Raw genomic sequence first — 18861 nt, 5'->3', positions numbered from 1 at the left:
TGTATCTAACCCATGCTGTACCTTCCCTGCAAGTGTCTAGTGGGAGAGTGTATTGAGATCCTTACTGTGTACCTACTCATGTCCGTTATACTCTGCAGAGGATGAAAACCACACTGTGACTCCGTGAGGAGCTCCTCAGCCACAGGGAGAAGATGGTTGAGGAGGATTCTAGCGATGGCTTTCCCAGGGCGATTCATCTGTAATTGCCGCAGTCGGACTTGTCCCCTTTGTTAAAGATGGTCATGATTACTGCATCTCTGAGATCTCCAGGCATGCCCTCCTTCTTCCAGATGAGAGAGATGAGGTCATGCATTTGTGCCAATAGTGCCTCTCCACCATACTTTAGTGCCTCAGTGGGGATTTCGTCCACTCCCATTGCCTTGTTGGTTTTGAGCTGGCAGATGGCCTTTTCCACCTCGTACAGGGCTGGGGTTTTGCTGAGATGGTGGTGGATAGCATGCTGTGGGTTGGAGCCGAGGACTCTCGAGTCAAAGGCAGAGTGTTGGTTAAGGAGATCTTTGAAGTGCTCTGTCCAGCGGGTCCTGGCTGTCTCGGTGTCCTTGATGAGTGTTTCCCCGTTCTTGGCCAACAGTGGGGTGGTACCTTGGGTGGTTGGGCTGTAGGTGGCGTTGACTGCTGTGAAGGATACTCACACATCATGGCTGTCAGCCAGCTGCTGAACCTCCTGTGATTTCTCCACCCACCATCTATGCTTTAGGTCACAGGTTTTTTCTTGGACCTCGGCCTGAAGCCACCTGTAATGCTGCTTTGCTGGTCCTGAGTTGTGTTGTTGTTTTAGGTTCAGAAATGCCCTGTGCTTGCGATGTATTAGCTCTTGGATCTCCTGGTCATTCTCATCAAACCATTCCTGGTGTTTCCTCGATCAGGCCAACATCCTCAGCATCAAAGCACTGAACACACTCGACCAGCTGCGTTGGGTGGGCCACATTGTTCACAACTATTTTAAGTAGAACAATAATCAAGTGCCCCCTGATTAAAGGGGGGGGGGGGCGGTCACACTTCAGAAACTTTCATTAAAGTGCCCCCTTGTTTTCTTTTTGAGGGCACCAAAAACAAAAAGTAATAATTCAACATAAAGGGAACCATTGTCAAATCAAATCAAATTAATTCAAATAAAAATTATGTTCTTTCTTGAAATGATGCACTCCAGTCTCTGCAGTGTCCATCTCTTGTGGACACGGCGTGCTCCAACTCCAGAGATACCCTGCCTTGCCACATTGTTCACATGGCTGACACAAGACTCCCAAAGCAAGCGTTCTGCTCAGAACTCCTACATGTCAAGCGAACCCAAGGTGATCAGAGGAAACATTTCAAGGACACCTTCAAAGCCTCCTTGATAAAAATGCAGCATCCCCACTGATACCTGGGAGTCTCTGTGCGCAGGCGCGGGCCGTGGCTGTGTTTGGAGCATGCGCAGTGCGTGTAATGGCGGAGAAGACATGTTTTGGAGAGGCTCCTCAGGATTCTCTTTTTCAGCGGGATGGAGCGGAGTAAGGGACCAGCGGGGAGCCGGGGAGGCTTCACAAACAACCGGTGCCTGCCGCAAGCCCGGAATATTAACCGGATTATCGGCGGTTGCAGCTTCGGGGCTTTCTCCGGTCACAGGCCCAGGATAACGGCGGCCATCTTCGAGCAGGTTCAGTGCTCCGCCATCTTGGTTCAGTGAGCAGCACCGCGCATGCGCGGCCATCTTGGTGCAGGAATAAAGTGAAAGATGTCAGTGTCTGGAACTGAACCCAGCCAGAGTCAGTACCTTCAGGGGAGGGGAACCAGTGAGTGTAGAACTGAACCCAGCCAGAGTCAGTACCTTCAGGGGAGGGGAACCAGTGAGTGTAGAACTGAACCCAGCCAGAGTCAGTACCTTCAGGGGAGGGGAACCAGTGAGTGTAGAACTGAACCCAGCCAGAGTCAGTACCTTCAGGGGAGGGGAACCAGTGAGTGCAGAACTGAACCCAGTCAGAGTCAGTACCTTCAGGGGAGGGGAACCAGTGAGTGTAGAACTGAACCCAGCCAGAGTCAGCACCTTCAGGGGAGGGGAACCAGTGAGTGTAGAACTGAACCCAGCCAGAGTCAGCACCTTCAGGGGAGGGGAACCAGTGAGTGTAGAACTGAACCCAGCCAGAGTCAGTACCTTCAGGGGAGGGGAACCAGTGAGTGCAGAACTGAACCCAGTCAGAGTCAGTACCTTCAGGGGAGGGGAACCAGTGAGTGTAGAACTGAACCCAGCCAGAGTCAGCACCTTCAGGGGAGGGGAACCAGTGAGTGTAGAACTGAACCCAGCCAGAGTCAGTACCTTCAGGGGAGGGGAACCAGTGAGTGTAGAACTGAACCCAGCCAGAGTCAGCACCTTCAGGGGAGGGGAACCAGTGAGTGTAGAACTGAACCCAGCCAGAGTCAGCACCTTCAGGGGAGGGGAACCAGTGAGTGTAGAACAGAACCCAGCCAGAGTCAGCACCTTCAGGGGAGGGGAACCAGTGAGTGTAGAACTGAACCCAGCCAGAGTCAGTACCTTCAGGGGAGGGGAACCAGTGAGTGTAGAACTGAACCCAGCCAGAGTCAGTACCTTCAGGGGAGGGGAACCAGTGAGTGTAGAACTGAACCCAGCCAGAGTCAGTACCTTCAGGGGAGGGGAACCAGTGAGTGTAGAACTGAACCCATCCAGAGTCAGCACCTTCAGGGGAGGGGAACCAGTGAGTGTAGAACTGAACCCAGCCAGAGTCAGTACCTTCAGGGGAGGGGAACCAGTGAGTGTGGAACTGAACCCAGCCAGAGTCAGCACCTTCAGGGGAGGGACACCAGTGAGTGTAGAACTGAACCCAGCCAGAGTCAGTACCTTCAGGGGAGGGGAACCAGTGAGTGTAGAACTGAACCCAGCCAGAGTCAGCACCTTCAGGGGAGGGGAACCAGTGAGTGTAGAACTGAACCCAGCCAGAGTCAGTACCTTCAGGGGAGGGGAACCAGTGAGTGTAGAACTGAACCCAGCCAGAGTCAGTACCTTCAGGGGAGGGGAACCAGTGAGTGTAGAACTGAACCCAGCCAGAGTCAGCACCTTCAGGGACCAGTGATTGATTGGTGCCGGTGCTGCGGCCCCGCCCCCCGCCACTGATTGGTGCGGAGCAGCGCGCTGGGTGGGCTGGTGCCCCGCGCCGCCTCGCCATTGGCTGCGGGCTGAGTGTTGCGGGCGGGCGGTTGGGGGGTTTGTTGGTGGGCTCCGCTCGCAGCCTTTGAGCTCGGGGCCCAGGTGAGGCGGGGCGGAGTTTTGCGCAGGCGCGGGGCCAGCCTATTGTGGGGTATTAGCTGCGTACGGTCAAGGTTTTGCACCCCTCCCCCCCACGGAGGATGGGTGAGCAGCCTGGGCAGTGCGCCCAGCCTCCCTGAGGACTCACGGACACGCGCGGGCGGTGAGATTTGCCGCCGAGTCGGCGGGTGGCGGCTGCGAGGCACCTTCGGGCAGGGACGGGCCTTGGTTACTGTCGGGAGTTCGGCCGCCATCTTAAGGAAGCACGGGTCCGCCCGCCACAAGGAGCAGGGAGCAACAGTGGCGGGGCTTCCTCGACGTCACAATACTTTCCATTGTCCCGCTGCAGGGCAGGGAGCATGCGCGGCGGCCATCTTACTGCAGGGAGCAGGTGCAGGATGGGGACCAGTGACATGAATACATGAAAACATCAGAAATAGGAGATGAGTCGGCCCTTTGGCCCCTCGAGCCTGCTACCATTCAATAAGATGATGACTGCAGCATCTGGGGTGGTTCTCCTTGGAGCAGTGAAGGTGCAGGGCAGGTTTAACAGAGGTGCTCACAATCAGGAAGGCTTTAGATTGAGTCAGGGAACAGAGTGGTTCTGCTCACACAATCAGAGAATGGTTACAGCATGGAAGGCCATTCGGCCCATCGTACCCTTGCCTACTATTATTTGAATGGTGACAGATTAGGAAAAGGGGAGGTGCAAAGAGACCTGGGTGTCATGGTACATCAGTCATTGAAGGTTGGCATGCAGGTGCAGCAGGCGGTTAAGAAAGCAAATGGCATGTTGGCCTTCATAGCAAGGGGATTTGAGTACAGGGGCAGGGAGGTGTTGCTACAGTTGTACAGGGCATTGGTGAGGCCACACCTGGAGTATTGTGCACAGTTTTGGTCTCCTAACCTGAGGAAGGACATTCTTGCTATTGAGGGAGTGCAGCGAAGGTTCACCAGACTGATTCCCGGGATGGCGGGACTGACCTATCAAGAAAGACTGGATCAACTGGGCTTGTATTCACTGGAGTTCAGAAGAATGAGAGGGGACCTCATAGAAACGTTTAAAATTCTGACGGGGTTAGGCAGGTTAGATGCAGGAAGAATGTTCCCAATGTTGGGGAAGTCCAGAACCAGGGGACACAGTCTAAGGATAAGGGGTAAGCCATTTAGGACCAAGATGCGGAGGAACTTCTTCACCCAGAGAGTGGTGAACCTGTGGAATTCTCTACCACAGAAAGTTGTTGAGGCCAATTCACTAAATATATTCAAAAAGGAGTTAGATGAGGTCCTTACTACTAGGGGGATCAAGGGGTATGGTGAGAAAGCAGGAATGGGGTACTGAAGTTGAATGTTCAGCCATGAACTCATTGAATGGCGGTACAGGCTAGAAGGGCCGAATGGCCTACTCCTGCACCTATTTTCTATCTTTCTACTCCCCTCCCTTTCCCCCGGCCCTGCAAATGTTTTTTTTCAGATACTTATCCAACTTCCTTTTTTTTTTTGAATACTGTGATTGAGTCTGCCTCCACCACCCTTTCAGGCCGTGCATTCCGGATCCTAATCACTCACTGCCTAAAATAGATTTTTCTGATGTCACCTTTGGTTCTTTTGCGATTCACCTTAAATCCATCTCCTCTGGTTCTCTACCCTTCCACCAATGGGAACAGTATCTCTCTATCTACTCTGTCCGGACCCCTCATGATTTTGAACACCTCTATCAATTCTCCTCTCAACCTTCTCTGCTCCAAGGAGAACAACCCCAGCTTCTCCAGTCAATCCACGGAACTGAAGTCCCTCGTCTCATGAATCATTCTTGTCAATCTTTTCTGCACCCTCTCTAAGGCCTTCACATCCTAATGTGCGCTGCCCAGAATTGGACACAATGCTCCAGTTGAGACCGAACCAGTGTTTTACAAAGGTTCATCATAACCTCCTTGCTTTTGTACTCTGTGATGCCCAGGATCCTGTAAGTTTTTTTTAACTGCTTTCTCAACCTGTCCTGCCACCTTCAGCGATTTGTGCACATATACCCGCAGGTCTCACTGTTCATGCACCCCCTTTAGGATTGTACTCTTTAATTTACATTGCCTCTACTTGTTTATTTAATCATGCTTTTCTAATTTTATTTCTTAACTCAGATTCACGGCCTCATTTTATTTCTTCCTCCGAGCCCCTCAACTTAATCTGTCAGTGTATTGTTGGCGAGTGGTGATTGATTGCCGTGGGTACCAACAGGAAGAGAGGTCAGAGGCCGGAGAGCCCAGGGAGCAGCGTGTTCTGCAGCCAATCATGGTGCTTGAGGGGTGGATCCTGAGTCAGCCTATCAGGTGAGTCTGTGTGAACCCCTGTTAAACAATTCACCTTTTAAAAATTAAATCGAGATTTATTTTGTCAACAAAACAGTTTAACATCTGTTAGTATTTTGTTTTCCTGGAGTTCCTATTATGAGTTTCAGATACTTCAGTGCCAAGTGGACCAGGTGTTTAAAGGTCATTCATTTCCCTCTTTCCATGTCGCTGTTAGTTAAAGGGACAGAGATTGATTTCCCCGCATTATGCATCTTTAGTAGTTAAAGTAACATCCTTCCTGTTGGTAGTGAGTTACATTCTGTGCTGGGTGAGATGGCTGGTGGCATCAGCCTTTAAAATACTCATCCTCTTGTTCAAATCTCTCCAGGGTCTCACCCTTCCCTATCTCTGTAACCTCCTCCAGCCCACCAACCCTCTTAATATTTTGTTTTCTTTGGAACAGAGGAGGCTGAGGGCAGACGTTAATGAGGTGTATAAAATTATGAGGGGCCCACATAGAGTGGATAGGAAGGACCTATTTCCCTTCGCAGAGGGGTCAGCAACCAGCAGAACTTTTTAACCAGTACGTCGTAAGCCCAACAAGAGAGGGGGAAGTTCTGGACTTAGTATTAGGTACTGAAGCTGGGCAGGTGGAAGGGGTATCAGTGGGAGAGCATTGGTGCTAGTGATCGTAATTCAGTTAGATTTAGGGTAGTTATGGAAAAGGACAAAGATAGACCAGGAATAAAAGTTCTCAATTGGGGAAAAGCCAATTTTACTAAGCTGAGATGTGATTTAGCCAAAGTGGACTGGAAACAGCGACTTGAAATGGTGAGAGATTGGGAAATGTTGGTGTTTAGAGGGACCTTGGTGTCCTTGTACACGAATCACTGAAAGTTAATATGCAGGTACAGCAAGCAGCGAAGAAACCAAATGGTATGTCAGCCTTTTATTACAAGAGGATTTGAGGATAAGAGTAAACATAAGAACATAAGAAATAGGAACAGGAGTGGGCCATACGGTCGCTCGAGCCTGCTCCGCCATTCAATAAGATCATGGCTGATCTGATCATGTATTCAGCTCCATTTACCCGCCCACTCCCCATAACCCCTTATTCCCTTATCCTTTAAGAAACTGTCTATTTCTGTCTTAAATTTATTTTATGTCCCAGCTTCCACAGCTCTCTGAGGCAGCGAGTTCCACAGATTTACAACCCTCAGAGAAGAAATTCCTCCTCATCTCTGCTTTAAATGGGTGGCCCCTTATTCTAAGATCATGCCCTCTAGTTCGAGTCTTCCCCATCAGTGGAAACATCCTCTCTGCATCCACCTTGTCAAGCACCCTCATAATTTTATACATTTCGATAAGATCACCTCTCATTCTTCTGAATTCCAATGAGTAGAGGCCCAAACTACTCAACCTTTCCTCATAAGTCATCCCCAGAATCAACCGAGTGAACCTTCTCTGAACGGGATCCGAAGCAAGTAAATCCTTTCGTAAATATGGAAACCAAAACTGCATGCAGTATTCCAGGGTGTGGCCTTACCAATACCTTTATATATCTGTAGCAAGACTTCCCTGCTTTTATACTCCATCCCCTTTGCAATAAAGGCCAAGATACCATTGGCCTTCCTGATCACTTGCTGTACCTGCATACTATCCTTTTGTGCTTCATACACAAGTGACCCCAGGTCCCACTGTACTGCAGCATTTTGTAATCTTTCTCCATTTAAATAATAACTTGCTCCTAGACATCTTACTGCAATTATATAGGACCCTGGTGAGACTACACCTGGAGTATTGTGTACAGTTTGGCTGCTTACCTAAGGATTGATGTACATACCATTGAGGATGGTAACGAAGGTTCACCAGACTGATTCCTGGGATGGGGGGATTGTCCTGTGAGCAGAGATTGAGTAGACCAGGCCTATATTCTCTACAGTTTATACAAATGAGAGGTGATCTCATTGAAACATAGAAAATTCTTACACGGTTTGACAGTGTAGCTCAGGGGTGTCAAACATACGGCCTGTGGGCAGGACACGGCCCCCCCAAGCCCCTTCTTCCGGCCCGCCAAATGTTTTAATTTATACACCCCCACTCCCGATCTTTCGCTTGCTGACTGGAACACAACCTGAATTTGTCGGCCGTCACGGAACATGAGGAGGGCGGCGGAGGCACGGGGAAGGTCAGTCGGTGTCCACGGGGAGCAATTCTGGGACAACGAGGGCACTCACACGGACTGTCAATGGGAGATAAGCTTTGAGTGAGGCAGTGAGTGGATAAATACCGAGAGAGAGGGGGAGGAATGTCGCTGGAACTCCCGGTGATTTAACAGGTGATGGGAGTTAGTGCAGGGTAGGTAGTGAGGGGGTTGTGTTCCTGCACTTCTCCGCGCCCCCCCCCCAGCAAGGCGCTGATTTTAAAATTCTCAGCCTCGTGTTCAAATCCCTCAATGGCCCTGCCCCTCCCTATCTCTGTAACCTCCTCCAGCCCCTCCCTATCTCTGTAACATCCTCAGGACCCTATACCCCTCCCGATCTCTAACCTCCTCCCGATCTCTAACCTCCTCCAGCCCCTCCCTATCTCCGTAACATCTTCCAGCCCTACACCCCTCCCTATCTCTGTAACCTCCTCCAGCAACGACACCTCTCATATCTTTCTCAAACTCTTCCAGCGCCAAAGCCCCAGCCACACATCCCTCCCAATCTCTCTAAACCTCCTCCAGCCCCGACACACCTTATCTCTGTAACGCCATCCAGCCCCTACACCCCATCCCTATCTCTGTAACCTCCCGCAGCCCATACACCCCTCCCTATCTCTGTAACCTCCTCCAGCCCCTACACCCCATCCCTATCTCTGTAACCTCCTCCAGCCCCTACACCCCTCCCTATCTCTGTAACCTCCCGCAGCCCATACACCCCTCCCTATCTCTGTAACCTCCTCCAGCCCCTACACCCCATCCCTATCTCTGTAACCTCCTCCAGCCCCTACACCCCTCCTTATCTCTGCAATCTCCTTCAGACCTACACCCCCGTATTTCTGTAACCTCCCGCAGCCCATACACCCCTCCCTGTTTCTGTAATCTCCTCCAGCACCTCCTTATCTCTGTAATCTCCTCCAGCCCTACACCCCTGCCTATCTCTATAACCTCCTCCAGCCCCTACACTCCTCCCTATCCGTAACCTCCTCCAGCCCTAGACCCCTCCCTATCTCTGTAACTTCCTCCAGACCCTACACCCCTCACTATCTCTGCAATCTCCTCCAGCCCTACACCCCTCTCATCTGTAACCACCTCCAGTGCAACACACCTCCACATCTCTCGAACCTCCTCCAGCCCCTACACCCTTCCCTATCGCTGTAACCTTCAGCACCTACACAGCTCCCTATCTCTGTAACCTCCTCCAGCACGAGACCCCTCTCTATCTCTGTAAGCAACTCCAGCCCCTAAACCCCTCCCTATGTCTATAACCTCCTCCAGCCCTCAATCCCTCCCTACCTCTAATCTCTCCAGGCCCAACATCCCTCCCTATCGAGGTAACCACCTCCAGTTCCTACAACCCTCCCTATCTCTGTAACCTCCAGCCCCTACATCCCTACTTATCTCTGTAACCTTCTCCAGCCCTACAGCCCTCCGTATCTATGGAACCTCCTCCAGCCCCGACAACCCTCCCAATATCTCTAACCACCCCCAGCCACTACACCCCTCCATTTATCTGTAATGTCCTCCAGCACTACAAGCCTCCCCCTCTATATCCTCCGACAGCCCTCCATCCTCCGACAGCCCTCCATATCTCTGCAACCTCCAGTCCATACACCACTCGCTATCTCTAACCTCCACCAGACCCTACACCTCTCCCTTTGTCTCTAACCTCCTCCAGCCCTTACACCCCTCCCTATCTCTGTAATCCCCTCCAGCGCCTACACCCCTCCCTATCTCTGTCACCTCCTCCAGCACTACAACCCTCCCGATCTCTGTAGTCTCCTCCAGTATCTACATCCCTCCCTATCTTTGTAACCTCCTCCAGCCCTACACCCCTCCCTCTCTCTCTGTAACCACCTCCAGCACCCACAACCCTCCCTCTCTCTGTAGCCTCCTCCAACCACTACTCCCCTCCCTATCTCTAAAACCTCCTCCAGCCCTAAACCCCTCCCTATCTCTAACTTCCTCCAGTCCGACACCACTCACTATCTCTGTAACTTCCTCCAGCTCCTACATACCTCCCTATCTCACTAACCTCCTCCAGCCCCTGCACCCCTCCCGATCTCTCACCTCCTCCAGCCGTACACCCCTCCTTATCTCTGCAACCTCCTCCAGCCCCTATTCCACTCCCTAACTCCGTAACCTGTAGCCCTGCAACCCTCGTTCTCTCTGTAACCTCCTCCAGCCCGTTTTCCACTCCTTATCTCTGTAACCTCCTCCAGCCCCTACACCCCTCCCTATCTCTGTAACCTCCTTCAGCACTACACCTCTTCCTATCTGTGTAATCTCCTCCAGCCCCGACACCACTCCCGACCTCTAACCTCCTCGAGGCCGTACAACGCTCCCAATCTCTGCAACCACCTCCAGCCCCTACACCCCTCCCTTTCTCTGTAACCTCCTCCCGCCCTTCACTCCTCCGTATCTCTCAAACCTCCTCCTGCCCCGACACCCCTCCCTATCTCTGTAACTTCGTCCTACCCCTACACCCCTCCCTGTCTCTGTAACCTCCTCCAGCCCTGAACCCTTCCCTATCTCTAACGTCCTCCTACCGCGACACTCCTCCCTATCTCTGTAACCTCCTCCAGCCCCTACACCCCTCCCTGTCTCTGTAACCTCCAGCCCTGAACCCTTCCCTATCTCTAACATCCTCCTACCCCGATACTCCTCCCTATCTCTGTAACCTCCTCCAGCCCCGACACCCCTCCATATCTGCAATCTCCTCCAGCACCTGCTTATTTCTGTAACCTCCTCCAACCCTACACCCCTCCAGCCCTGACCCCTTCCCTATCTCTAATTTCCTCCAGCCCCTATACCCCTCCCTTTCCCTGTAACCTCCTCCTGCCCCTACACCCCTCCCTTTCTCTGTAACCTCCTCCAGCCCCTACACCCCTCCCTATATCTGTAACCTCCTCCAGCCCTACACCTCTCCCTATCTATGTAACCTCCTCCAGCCCTATACCACTCCCTATCTCTAACCTCCTCGAGCCCCTACAACCCTCCCAATCTCTGCAACCTCCTCCAGCCCCTGCACCCCTCCCTATCTCTGCAACCTCCTCCAGCCCCTGCACCCCTCCCTATCTCTAACCCCCTACACCCCTCCCTATCTCGAACCTCCTCCAGCCCCAACACACCTCCCTATCTCTGTAACCTCCTCCAGCCCTACACTACTCCCTATCTCTGCAAGCTCCTCCATCCCCTTCATTCCTCCCTATCTCTAACCTCGTCCAGCCCCGAAACCCCTCCCTATCTCTGTAACTTCCTCCAGCTCCTACACTCCTTCCTCTCTCTGTAACCTACAGCCCCTTCACCCTTCCCTATCTCTGTAATCTCCTCCAGCCCTCAACCCCTCCCTATCTTCATAACCACCTCCAATACCAGAACCTTCCCTATCTCTGCAATCTCCTCCAGCCCCTTCCTATCTCTGTAACCTCATCCAGCACTGTACAGCTCCCTATCTCCGTAACCAGCTGCAGCCCTACAACCCTCCCTATCTCTGTAACCTCCTCCAGACCCTACAAACATCTCTATCTCTAACCTCCTCCAGCCCTGACACTCATCCTGATCTCTAAAACCTTCTCCAGCCCGAAACCCCTCCCAATCTCTGCAACCTCCAGCCCCTACATCCCTCCCTATCTCTGTAATCTCCTCCAGCCCTAAATCCTGCCCTATCTCTAACCTCCTGCAGGTCCTACATCTCTCCCTATCTCTGTAACCCCCTCCAGCACTACAATCCTCCCCCTCTGTAACCTCCTCCAGCACTAGGCACCTCCCCCTCTGTATCCTCCTCCAGCTTTTACACCCTCCCTATCCCTCTAACCTCCTCCAGCCCGACACCCCTCCGTATCTCTGACCTTCCCCTTCCCACTGCCCCCCCCGCTTTACAGTTGAGCCACCCATAATGCCTTGGACTTGGCTCTGGCTGTACTCCCTGAGGAACCACCAGTACAGAGAGTGAGATGCACTGAGAGGTGTCCTGCACTACCTGCCTGGTCCTCCATGTCTGTCTGGGCAGTCACCCATTCCCTCTCTGCCTGCACACTCTTATGCTGCGAGGTGACGACCCCCTGAAAGGTGCTATCCACGTAGCTCTCAGCCTCGCGGATGCAGTGACACTCGCTGCTGCTCAAGCTCTCAAACCCCATGCTCAAGCATGCCTCCCCCAGCTGAAGTGCCTTACCCCACTCCCAGTATATGCCTCCCCCAGCTGAAGTGCCTTACCGCAGTCCCTGTATATGCCTCCCCCAGCCGAAGTGCCTTACCCCAGTCCTGTTTCTCGGCACCACTTGCATGGAATGATTCGGGCTTAGAGGGGGCGGGGCTTGTCGCCTGTCCATCAGAAAAGTGCAGAACAAATAGTTCCCTGCGTTAATAAACCCCGGGGGGGGTCACGCAGCCCGAGCGCGGGCCCAGGCTCGAGAGACAACACTCCGCACCATCCGTTACACACACCGGGGCTCGGGGTCCCAGGCCCCGAATCACAGCCCGCAGGCCCCGTGTTTGCACCCCGGTTCCAGCCCGGGCACACGCTATTGGGCCAGCCTGGGCTCACTCTATTGGGCAGCACAAAAGACCCAGGGTCCGGCGTAATACAAACGGAGACAGGGTCCGGCGTAATACAAACGGAGACAGGGTCCGGCGTAATACAAACGGAGACAGGGTCCGGCATAATACAAACGGAGACAGGGTCCGGCGTAATACAAACGGAGACAGGGTCCGGCGTAATACAAACTGAGACAGGGTCCGGCGTAATACAAACGGAGACCGGGTCCGGCGTAATACAAACGGAGACCGGGTCCGGCGTAATACAAACGGAGACCGGGTCCGGCGTAATACAAACGGAGACCGGGTCCGGCGTAATACAAACGGAGACCGGGTCCGGCGTAATACAAACGGAGACCGGGTCCGGCGTAATACAAACGGAGACCGGGTCCGGCGTAATACAAACGGAGACAGGGTCCGGCGTAATACAAACGGAGACAGGGTCCGGCGTAATACAAACGGAGACAGGGTCCGGCGTAATACAAACGGAGACAGGGTCCGGCGTAATACAAACGGAGACAGGGTCCGGCGTAATACAAACGGAGACAGGGTCCGGCGTAATACAAACGGAGACAAGGCCTAGTTTTACACTATAAACAAGTATTTAATATCTGAAACAGCGTTTTTGCAATAATAACAAAGTGTGACACTATCCCCTCTAACAGAAGCCTTTAACACTTTAACAATACCAGAAACATACTCTATAGAATACAACAGAGACACGATCTACAGTTATAATAATAGAGTTGTGCAATAGAACTGGAACTACAGGGGCAGGTTATTTTCAGGTCTTGTACAACAATTCCAGAGACAGGGTCCGGAGTAATAACAGCAAATGCATGGCCCACTGTGAGAGTAACAAAGACAGTGTTTGATCCAATAATAACAGAGGCAGACTCGAGTGTAATACTGAACACAATGCTGGATCTAGTGTGATGGTCACACAGGCAGTGTCTAGTGCAACAAAACAAAGATTGGGTCTCCTCTAATAGTGTGTGCAAGTCAGGGCCTATTGCTATAACCTCATTCACCCATCCCCCTGTGCTCACTGACCTACATTGGCTCCTGGTTAAGCAACGCCTCGATTTTAAAATTCTAATCTTTGATTTCAAAACTCTCCATGGCCTCGCCCCCCCCTATCTCTGTAAACTCTTACAGCCCCACCACCCTCCGAGTTTCCTGTACTCCTCCAAATCTGTCCTTGCCCATCCCTGATTTTAATCGCCCCACCATTGGTGGCCGTGTCTTCAGCTGCCGAAGCTCTAAGCTCTGGAATTCTCCCTAAACCTCCACCTCCTCTTTCAAGGTTCTTTTTAAAAACTAGCTCTTCAATCAACCTTTTGGGAATCTGTCCTGATATCTTTCTCTGTGGCTCTGTGTCAAAAATGTTTTCTTATTGATATCGATCGTGTTAAGCACCGTGAGATGTTTCATTGCATTAAAGGCGCTATATTAATGTAAGTTCTGGTTGTTTTCTTGTTGTAACAAATGCTTTGCCGAATGTGTGATAAGAGAGTCAAGGCCCACTGCAGTATGAATGTGTGGGTTAGTGTAATAACACCGGCACGGTCTAGTGTAACGGGAACAGGGAACAGACCCTGTCAGCATTGGCTCAGTGGTAGCACTCTCGGCCGAGTGAGGGTTCAATTCCCAATCCAGAGCCCGAGCACATCATCTAGGCCCAGACTCCAGGTGTCAGTACAGAGGGAGTGCTGCACTGTCAGAGGTGCCGTCTTTCAGATGAGACATTAAACCGATGCCCTGTCTAGATTTTAAGTTGGATGTAAAAGATCCCACGGCCACGATTCAGAGGAAGAACAGGCAGAGTTCACCCCGGTGTCCTGGGTAATGTGTATCCCTGAACTTACATCACTGAGAACGGATTGTCTTGTCATCATTACATGGCTGTTTGTGGGATCCTGCTGTGCACAAATTGGCTGCTGCATTTCCCACATTACATCTCCTCCCCAAAACCCCCCTCACCCCAACTCCTCCTTCACCCCAACCCCCTCCTTCACCCCTACTCTCCAACCCCCTCCTTCACCCCTACTCTCCAAACCTCCTCACCCCAACCCCTCCTTCACCCCTACTCTCCAACCCCCCTCACCCCAACCCCTCCTTCACCCCAACTCCTCCTTCACCCCAACCCCTCCTTCACCCCTACTCTCCAACCCCCCTCACCCCAACCCCTCCTTCACCCCTACTCTCCAACCCCCCTCACCACAACCCCTCCTTCACCCCTACTCTCCAACCCCCCTCACCCCAACCCCTCCTTCACCCCTACTCTCCAACCCTCCTCACCCCAACCCCTCCTTCACCCCTACTCTCCAACCCTCTTCACACCAACCCCTCCTTCACCCCTACTCTCCAACACTCCTCAACCCAACCCCTCCTTCACCCCTACTCTCCAACACCCCTCACACCAACCCCTCCTTCACCCCTACTCTCCAAACCCCCTCACCCCAACCCCTCCTTCACCCCTACTCCCGGCCCCTCTTGTGTCTGAATTGCCTTTACTGTAATGGAAACTGACAATTGGAACCGGTCAGGATTTGAACGATATTTACAACAGATTCGAGATGTTCTGAGAGTCAGTATCTTTCTCTATTCTGCCAACTTGAGGAGTTAGATGACCAACTTTTTCCTGTGAATATAGAGCTGGAGTATTGGGTCGTGATGTATTCACTAGTTCATCCTGCTAACTCTAAATATTGAGTCTTGTGGTTTCAGACACCAGATAATCAAGCTCAGAACAACAGATTGACTTTTACTGACGTTATTAACAGCACTGCAAACATACAGACAATATAGTTACCGGATCCAGAGAACAGGGATAATGGAGTGGGTTCCCAGGGCTCCTCTCCCCAGGTGTGTCTAACAAGCTGCGGTTACACTGGCGATATTTATACTGAACTGGTTTGCTACATTCCAGATCTGACGCTGCTCAAACCATAACCTCAAGGATATCGGTGCATGGTTCTGCCTGTGACCACAGGCTGTGTCACTGTCACACAGAGTTTCCTTGTTTCACATCTCCATACAAACACCATCACTTCACACATCCCCTTTCTACACAATTACAGCCGACATGAGCAAGGACATGAGCCACATTAAACTACACACACATTTCATAATAGCAAAGATTAAACTGGGATAACTGTTCAGTTATTTTCTGTTCAGGCAAAATGCAGAACAATCCAGCAGCTCACCAGCACCTTAAAAGCGTCTCATCGGCCGACAGGCTTTCATTAAGTCGGGGCCGTCTGGGGGAGGGGGGGCCGCCTGGGGGGGAGAGGGGGCAGGGCCGTCGGGGGTGGGGGGGGGGAGATGGGCCGTTTGGGGGGGGGGAGAAAGAGGGGGATTGGGCCGTCTGGGGGGGGGGGGTGGGGAGGGGGGAAGGGGCCATCTGTGGGGGGGGGTGGAATGGGCTGTCTGGAGGGGGGAGGGGCTGTGGGAGGGGCGGTCCGGGAGGAACCAGCTGGTGCAGGGTCACAGCCCAGCGGGTCAGTGATTGGCTGGTGGATTGGTAAATCTTTTTCTTTTGCTTTTCAGTAGGAAACCTTTGGCATTGTTGTAAGTCAGTCTGCCAGTAAATATATGTGAACTTTATTATCTAAGGAGAGCCAGTTAATTAAATCAGCGGATTGCTGAGTAGTTGCTGGGTGTATTTCTCTAAGGTTTAGAGTTTAGTTCTACTTGATAGTTGTGAGTGTAACTAGAGGGATGACAGGACAGCTCAGTCCCGTGGATTACACATCCTGTGGCATGTGGGAAATCCTGGAAGCTTCGCACAGCCGGGACGACCACATGTGCAGGAGGTGTCTCCAGCTGCACCAACTCCAGCTCCGTGTTTTGGAGCTTGAGCGGCGGCTGGAGTCACTGCGGTGCATCCATGAGACTGAGAGCTCCGGGGATCTCACGTTTCTACAGGTGGTCACCCCGCAGCTTAAGAATGTGCAGGCAGATAGGGATTGGGTGACCCCTGGACAGAAGAGGAGGACTAGGCAGGTAGTGCAGGAGTTCCCCTGAGCCCATCTCACTCTCCAACTGGTTCTCTGTTCTGAGTACCGGTGAGGGCGATGGTGGCTCTGGGGAGTGCAGCCAGAGCCAAATCCACGGCACCACGGGTGTCTCAGCTGCACGGGGGGGGGGGGAGGAAGAAGAATGGAAGATCTATAGTGGTAGGGGATACAATAGTCGGGGAGCAGACAGGCGTTTCTGCGGCCACAGACGTGACTCCAGGATGGTATGTTGCCTCCCTGGTGCCAGAGTCAAGGATGTCACTGAGCAATTGCAGGGCATTCTGGGGGGAGAGGGTGAACAGCCGGAGGTTGTGGTCCACATCGGGACCAATGACATGGGTAGAGGAAACTAACAATATTCCGATAGTGGATAGTCAAGGGCCTATAGGGTGGGGGAGGAACGTAACACAATTACAATCACTAAGGAGGTGCTACTCAGTAAGATAACGGCACTGAAGACAGATAAATCCCCTGGACCTGATGGATTACATCCTAGGGTCTTAAGAGAAGTAGCGGCAGGGATTGTGGATGCATTGGTTGTAATTTACCAAAATTCCCTGGATTCTGGGGAGGTCCCAGCAGATTGGAAAATTGCAAATGTAACGCCCCTTTTTAAAAAAGAAGGCAGACAAAAAGCAGGGAACTACAGACCAGTTCGTCTAACATCTGTGGTTGGGAAAATGTTGGAGTCCATTATTAAAATAGCAGTTGTAGGACATTTGGAAAATCAAAATTCTGTCGGGCACAGTCAGCATGGATTTATGAAGGGAAGTCATGTTTGACAAATTTGCTGGAGTTATTTGAGGATGTAACAAACAGGATGGATAAAGGGGAACCAGTGGATGTGGTGTATTTGAATTTCCAGAAGGCATTTGACAATGTGCCACGTAAAAGGTTACTGCACAAGATAAAAGTTCACGGGGTTGGGGGTAATAATTTAGCATAAATAGAGGATTGGCTAACGAACAGAAAACCGAGAGTCGGGATAAATGGTTCAATCTCTGGTTGGCAACCAGTAACTAATGGGGTGCCGCAGGGATCAGTGCTGGGACCCCAACTATTTGCAATCTATTAACGACTTTGAAGAAGGGACCGAGTGTAACGTTGCCAAGTTTGCTGATGATACAAAGATCGGAGGAAAAGCAATGTGTGAGGAGGACACACAAAATCTGCAAAAGGACACAGACAGGCTAAGTGAGTGAGCAAACATTTGTCAGATGGTGTATAATGTTGGAAAGTGTGAGGTCCTGGAATTTGGCAGAAAAAATTGAAGAGCAAGTTATTATTTAAATGGAGAAAGATTGCAAAGTGCCACAGTACAACGGGATCTGGGGGTACTTGTTCATGAAACAAGGATAGTATGCACGGACAGCAAGTGATCAGGAAGGCCAATGGTATCTTGGCATTTATTGCAAAGGGGATGGAGTATAAAAGCAGGGAAGTCTTGCTACAGCTATATAAGGAATCGGTGAGGCCACACCTGGAATACTGCGTGCAGGTTTGGTTTCCATATTTACGAAAGGATATACTTGCTTTGGAGGCAGTTCAGAGAAGGTTCACTCAGTTGATTCCAGGGACGAGGGGGGTGACTTATGAGGAAAGGTTGAGTAGGTTGGGCCTCTACTCACTGGAATTCAGAAGAATGAGAGATGATGTTATCGAAACGCATAAGATTATGAGGGGGCTTGACAAGGTGGATGCAGAGAGGATGTTTCCACTGATGGGGGAGACTAGAACTAGGGGACATAATCTTAGAATAAGGAGCAGCCCATTTAAAACTGAGATGAGAAGGAATCTCTCTGAGGGTTGTAAATCTGTGGAATTCACTGCCTCAGAGAGCTGTGGAAGCTGGGACATTGAATACATTTAAGACTGAAATAGACAGTTTCTTAAATGATGAGGGGATAAGGGATTATGGGGAGCGGACAGGGAAGTGGAACTGAGTCCATGATAGGATCAGCCATGATGGTGTTAAATGGCGGAGCAGGCTCAAGGGGCCGAATGGCCTACTGTTGCTCCTATTTCTGATGTTCTAACCCGTCCAAGATGTCGGTCAGTGACCCCGCTGACCCGGGCCTGTCACCACGGGGTAAACCCGGGGCCTCTGGGCTGTGATTGGGGCCTGGGGCCCACAGCAGGTGTTTGACGTTCACCCGCCCACTCGTGGCTCCAATTCCTGCCCCGCCCCGACAGTCGACTGTCTCCTGTCCGACATCATCCGGGTTCCACCAACTGTGGCCGCCGCAGCCCATACACGCTCAGTGCGGGAGATCCGGGCCCGGCCCCGCCCACTGGGGGGGCAAGCCCCGCCCCTCGCTCACTCTGATTGGTTGGAGGACCAACCGCCCACTCGGTCCTCCAGCCCCGCCCCTCGCTCTTCCTATTGGCCCAGAGCTGGCCTTGCCAGTGACACCCATATCCCATGTCCCATGAACAAATAAAAAAACAGGTCAGCTTTGTTTCAAACGCACAGTTGAGTATTTGTTTCTAATTGATGTCCTGTTACCGACTGTTCAATTTTGGGACCTTTTCTCCTTTCTAACTCTGGAT

The 18861-nt window shown here is 51.8% G+C and overlaps 1 protein-coding gene across 1 annotated transcript in view; it reads left to right on the top strand.

The window, feature by feature from the left end:
* The first annotated feature begins 1453 nt into the window (after positions 1-1453).
* The window catches only part of LOC139235539 (zinc finger protein 850-like), a 102277-nt gene continuing 84869 nt past the window's right edge, over positions 1454-18861 (top strand). Inside the window, exons 1-2 of the mRNA XM_070866599.1 lie at positions 1454-1657; positions 5398-5586. The gene's annotated coding sequence lies outside the window, so the exon portion shown is untranslated. The remainder of the gene's footprint in view (positions 1658-5397; positions 5587-18861) is intronic.

This window comes from Pristiophorus japonicus, chromosome 23, assembly GCF_044704955.1.
Source record: "Pristiophorus japonicus isolate sPriJap1 chromosome 23, sPriJap1.hap1, whole genome shotgun sequence".
Taxonomy (NCBI): Eukaryota; Metazoa; Chordata; class Chondrichthyes; family Pristiophoridae; genus Pristiophorus; species Pristiophorus japonicus.
The sequence above is the reverse complement of the archived record's forward strand: the minus strand, read 5'-3'. Positions and strand labels throughout refer to the sequence as shown.